A 6,493-nucleotide genomic window follows, 5' to 3' on the forward strand; every position below is an offset into this window, starting at 1 on the left:
ATACACAAAGTACATAATTCACCACAACTGTTACCATTTTATGCTGTTGTATAAGATATATAATCTTCCATGCTTGCCTGTCCAGCATGAACTCCTTCTTTCAGTCCAAGTTGTTTCACTCACTGGCTCAAATACCCCGGAGTCATCTCAGTGTCATAAATGTGATTAGCTCCATGTTGCTGTTTGATCAGTGGATCTTTAACAAAGTTCAACCTGACAGGAAAAAAAAGATTAAGCTTGTCTCCACACTAAATTGCCAGAGCAAAACTTGGAGACTCTTTCAGTTTTTTTTTTTTAGCTGTACTTTCAACAATGTGGACCAATGACACAGACAATTCCCCAGACAACTTCTGCACTTCAGGATGTGATTTTTTATTTTTTATTTTTGCTAAGTATTCGTAAATTGTTATATTTATTGGAAAAATGTTCTCTGACTCTCTCCCTCCTGGCAGGTCCTCAACATCCCTTCTTCCGCACCATTAGGTTTCGTTAGAGCGTATAGTTTCAACTGACCTGAACTAATTGTTGACAGTAGACCAACCATGTAATAGGACTCATTCATTCAGACATACCAAACTTTTACATCAGTCATTTCCTGTATGCTCACTGTTAACACTTCATCTGCCTTACGGTCAAACATCAAAAACTGCACCATCAGCAGTGTGGATCTTTTTTTCTGTGCGTGCTGCATGTCAGGAAATATTTGGTAACACTTTTGCTGAGTGCTGTAAACAGTCCTTTGTTCCATGTTCTTTGTTCTTGTTCGTGTTCTTGTTCTTGTTTATCCTCCACACTGGCTGGTTATGCAGATTGGGGAATTCAACTAACTTTGTCCACATTTTGTAAAATAGTTCATGTTTCAGATAGTGTGTTGTGATAACTCCCGAAAGTCTTTCAGCTCCTCAGTAATCTTACAGTAATGATCCTTTCCATTTTCTGTAACATACATGTTGGTCATCTAGTACAGTCATCTTCCCTTTTCTACACCTGCTGTGAGTATTACAATCTATGTTTTTCTGGAAAATTTGCAAAATGTTGAATATAAGCTGTAATGGCCTGAAAATGGAATGCAGACTTTATATAGAGTATATCTAGTTTCATGTACATTCTCTTGTCAAGGCTGTATTTTACACTGCATGGGAGGTCAAGACAGCAGTATGATTTTCAGTCATGGTCAGGAGCTGCTGCCAACATTTGTCTTGTTACCTTGTTTTTATGCTTTTCAGGTCCACTCCCCGCGGTAAAATGCCTGAATACTGTATTCTCCCTTTCATCTCTGTCCTCCTCCACTGGCTGACAGGGTCAGCCTTAACACAAAGCTGCTGTCAGTACTAAAAATTTTCATCTGTTGTCTATCTGTTTGTTTAACTCTAATTCAAACAGGCAAGTCAGCAAAAATGACTTTATTTTAGTACAATGAAAGAAAATGGAAAAAGTCAAGATGACTCTGAGAGGGGATGGTGGATATTTCATCAAACAAACAGCCTTGAAGTGCATTTCAGCCAGATGGAGACAAAATGCAATGTAAAATAAGTCGAGGCAGTTTAGCACAATGACAAAAAAAAGTCTCATCCTGAAACATGTTAAATAAATGTCAGTTGTACAAATAAATTTTTAATTATTAGGATGCAGATGTGTCATACTGAAACAGACATTTCAGGTTAATCTTTTCACTTATATACTGTTTATCCATTATTTAGCACTTGTGTGCTGAGAAATAGTTGTAGCATATATAGTAACTCCCCATAGAACCACAAATTGTGTTCGGATCAACCAAACAAGATATGTGTTAACTGGTGAGCTTTACAGGTACAGGTAGATGGATTTTTATTTTAGCTTTTGAGCAAACCAGCTTTTATGCTGGCTACTCTAACTGCCTTCTGGCTCCTGTTTGGAAAAAAGAGTATTACGGTGCTTTTTATCCTACTCTTCAAAAGAAAGCAAAAACTCTCAAAATCTTAAACTATTTTTTTTTTAAATTACACAACATTGCTGCCATTAACTGTTGTTCGAATGAGTAGGCACTAGCATGTAGCAGCACCACCTCAGCCACCACACCAGGATTTCAGTTTGTGTTTCTGCTTTACCAGCTTTTGTCCCACATCAGTCTTTTACCATAAAAGGTAAAGCTTCTGTGGTGATTGGTAAACGGGTGCCTTTTTTTTCTGATTACGTAACAGCACAGACAAGTGTTCAAGTGGTGCTTTGACTTTAAATTAGCTATATCAGAAGGGTACATTTTGTGAAAGCAAAATCTACTGTTCAGACTAATTACAAGAGAAGACATGCTGTCTTATGAATATTGAGAGACACAGCTGGGGAGATAGAGGCACTTTCCTTTTAGTAATCAAAGGTGAATGAGAGAGGGAGCATAGGGTTAATGGTGATAAAATCCTGTGCTTTTTTTCATCTCATTGAATAAAACAAAGAGGAACATTATGAGGACAGCTGGTTGCTCAGAAGAGCCAAGTCAAGAAAAAAAAATCTATTTCTTTTCTTGACTGCTATTTCTGAACCACAGACAACTGAGGAGAGTGGCGATAGATGTGATAAAATCGTTGCAGAGCGCAGAATTGCAAGAGCTCAAGTTGAAAATATTTAGTTGCTGTAGTTTGCTTGTGTATTAAAATTCTTCTGATAACACATTAGAAATTAAATGTGTATGGAATGAGCCCTACCATGCAGTCTCTGAAAGACACAAACACCCAGGTGTCTGTTTCTAATCAGGGGGACATGATGCGATGCGTAACCCCCTCTCATCTGCTCCCTGGCTCTGCTAGATATTACCGGCAACAACTGGAAGGTGCTGAGGTAGCTGTCAGGAGATGTAGGGGCCTGATCAACTAAATCTTTCAGAAGATGGGAATTTTGGCGCAAAAGGAAGCAGGAGAGAAAACAGTCAGATAATGACTGATGTCCGGAGGCGGGCGTCAAAGTGCCAAAATACTCCTGGCAGGTCACAATGATTAATATCTCATTCGGTGAATTTGAGGATCCATCACCGGTGGAACTAATGCCCTTACGGAAAAATGCAGGTTATCTCAGTCCTGAGGATGAGAGGAACAAAATTGCCTATAAAGAAAAAAATCCTTTGTTCAAAGTCAATTTAAAACTTACTTTTGAAGCCTTTTTTCAACTTAAGATTGCCGTGTGCTCAAGAAACTGATTTCATGACGTTCAGCACGGAGAAAATGGTTCATTCGCACATTACAGTCCATAAGTAGACACCAGTACCCAATGATTTATACTTAAAACTAATCAACAATCAATATTTCTACATTAACAAAGGATGAAATAACTATGTGTGATGTGAAAGGGATTACTTGAAGGGATGAACCCACAGATAATTATCACCTGCTCCTTCAGGTTTACATGGCATTTTAGGGTCTTTAGGTACATTGTATTGTTTTTTTTTTTTACCCACAACTTTTCTGTTTTTTGTTCACTCTTACTGCTATCACCACTGTCATTTTCAGCCACAACAGACTGTTTTCAGTGGATTTATCCTCTACTTGGTCAACACCAAACACCAGACAGGCAACATTAACAACTAGCAAGTGAGTATATTGGAGCATTTAATGCTAATGCATTCATTATATCAACTTTATAAGATGATATTATGTTTGTGTTGTCTTTACCACTGCTGTGTTGCCCCCTAGTCATCCAAAAATTATTTAATGCAAGTTTGAGAATTTAGATTTAGGCAAACTTGCAGTGTATTTTCTTCTGCTTGTCTTTCCATTGGATTCTTTCTCAACCCATTTTTTTTAAACCCTTGGTCTTCTTGAGCTGATCTGAAAACAAGAAAGAATTCCTACACAAAAACCTCAAAACTAGAGATAAACAGCGAAGTAACATTTTCACCTGACAGTAAAACTGAACTCTACTCTTACTTAAAACACTGGTGTTTACTGAGGTAAAATCTTTTGCTTCAGTAAAGGGCTTGGATACTTCTTCCACCACTGCTAAAGTGTGAGGTAAAGGTCAAGTGTCTTCTGAAGGAGTTAAGGTGATACTTCCTCTCTGATCCGTTCAGGGACACAGTGTTATCTCAGAAGCCAACATCTTGCTGAGAGTAGAAATTAGTTTCCTTTCCATATTCATGCAAATATCTTCACTGTTAGCATGTTTTGACACATTTTGAAACTGGGATTATCCCACTGCATGAGAACTCACTTATCTCCATCTGTTGAACATTTTAACTGGAATTTCTGCCCTTCAAGTATAAGGTCCAGTGGATCTATTATGTAAATGGCCAGGAGCAGCACAGATTGAGATTTGATATGGATAGAGTTTAGTAAATCTCATGAGTGGCTTGAAGCCTTGTTACTACATTACACTGCTGAGAGCTTCCCTAGTATCGATTTCATGGATATCATCTGTCTCTGTTTAGTATGAGAGACAGATGTAGGATCTCTTTCCCACATTTGAGATGCTGTGTATTACAGTTGTATACTGTAGCAGGGGATTGTTTGTTTGCTTAGCCTTTGCTCTTCCTGTGGACAAGAAGTAGGCAGCCACAGTGGACAGTGGCATCAGGCTGCAAGAGTCTCATGGATAAAAGAAGCACTGAGGGATGAGGGACTAAATCTGTTTAGACATCCAGACAAACACTACCACTGTGTACTCAGCATTCCTGACTTTGCCTAGGGCTTCTCAAAGAAAATAGCTTCATTAAACATTTTCTTTTATATTTGTGAGATGTAATTTATTAATAACTAACCTTGTTATAATGATTGATGCTATTTTCTAAATGTTAGAAACTTGGATTTGCGTTTTAGCCACGCCAGCAGTGTGGCTCTATGGATAGCAGTCTGGCACGTCAGTCTGTTGGTCAGCTGGTCCACTGCTTTTGTCCAGACTAAAATATTTCAACAAACGCTGGAAAAATTGCCACTAGCTTTTATACACGCATTCAACACCTAAAGATTTCGGTGATCCCCTGACTTTTTATCATGCTCATTTGCACATTAGCATTTGATTCCAAGGATCGCTGTACTTAAGTGCAGTCTCACAGAGCTGCCAGCTTGACTGTAGACTCCAAGCTATAATGATATACTCACATGATAAACTGTAATTACAATGCCGGTAATTCCACTTTACTTACCCAGACTGAAGGGTTTTATGTCCCCGTATGGGAAATGTTTACAATCCTTTCAAATCCATTTGGATTAACTCAAAAGGCACAGAGATCAAGATAAAAATGAGAGGGCTTTTCTTAAAAATCAACAATTTAGAAATGTCATGGGACAGATAGACAGATAGATCTCTTACCTGTTTGTTTGATTACTAAATGCCTTAATCCCATTCTTAAAACAAAAAACAAAGATCCAATCCCACTCTCATGTGCATTTTTCTGCAGCTGCATTAAAGTATCTCAAGCAAACTGTATTTTGCATACAGTATTGACTTCTGGATCCTGAAAAACCGTTTAGATGTTTTTCTTAATGCTCATGATGGGGAATACAGATTATGTCAGTCTCCACTCAGCTGGTAAAAATGAAATGAAGAGAATGACCACAATCCACTTGACAAGAGATCAGAAATAATGAGGATCTGAAGCATCAAATTACAGCCGAATAACCATGCAATGGTAATCCCTGCAAACAGTTTGTCCTACCCAGCATTTAAATATTTAGAATCTGTTACCATGAATTGAAGGCAAAAATGTTACCAAGTTTTCCTTTATTCCTCCGCTCCTCAACACACATCCAAAAATGTAAACTTCTTTAGCAGAAACAGAGGATGCAGCTACAAACACATAAATCAATCCAGAAATGTTATGAAGACATAATTAGACTCACGTAACAACTGAAGCTCCTGTTATGTTGTTTGGAGTTGGTTTGGACATCTACATTTTTGACAAGATGCGCAGTGGTGGCATATATTTGTGAAGAAATGTTTGTCAGTTTTATTGTTAAATTTACTAATATTTCATGATCGTATTTCCTTTTTACCAAAGAAAATGTCCTGTTTTCCTAAGAATAAGAATGCAAATGTTTACATTTGCTAAATGTACATACAACATCATAAAACACTACGGAGTGGTGCTCTCTTGAAATAAGAGCAAATCATGTTTGGCAGTTTTATCCGAACTATTCCGCTGCAGTGTGGTTGTGATTAGCCTAAGAGCGTTGGGGTGCTGTTTAGTGTCCAAATTTGTTTGCTTAGATCTGAAGAGGCAGAACTGGAAAAGCTGATTATGTTTGTTTACTTACTGAAATGACCACCAATCGGTGGGGCCCTGCTGGGAAGAGACTCAGTGAAATACAAGACACCAGGAACTAAAAATATGATGTTTTGCTTGCATGTTAGTCAAAGGAGGTTGCGTAAATCAAAGAAAACATTTGCTTTGATCTCACTAATGATTTTAGATCAGGGCAAGGTGTCTGATTGAACTGTGTGTACATGCAAACAATGAGGAAACAGGGTTAAATCTCTCTCAGATGTCACCTTATAGAGATGTATTATGAGGGCTGTTTGGCTGCTGCTG

The sequence above is a fragment of the Toxotes jaculatrix genome, chromosome 3 (assembly GCF_017976425.1).
Source record: "Toxotes jaculatrix isolate fToxJac2 chromosome 3, fToxJac2.pri, whole genome shotgun sequence".
Taxonomy (NCBI): Eukaryota; Metazoa; Chordata; class Actinopteri; family Toxotidae; genus Toxotes; species Toxotes jaculatrix.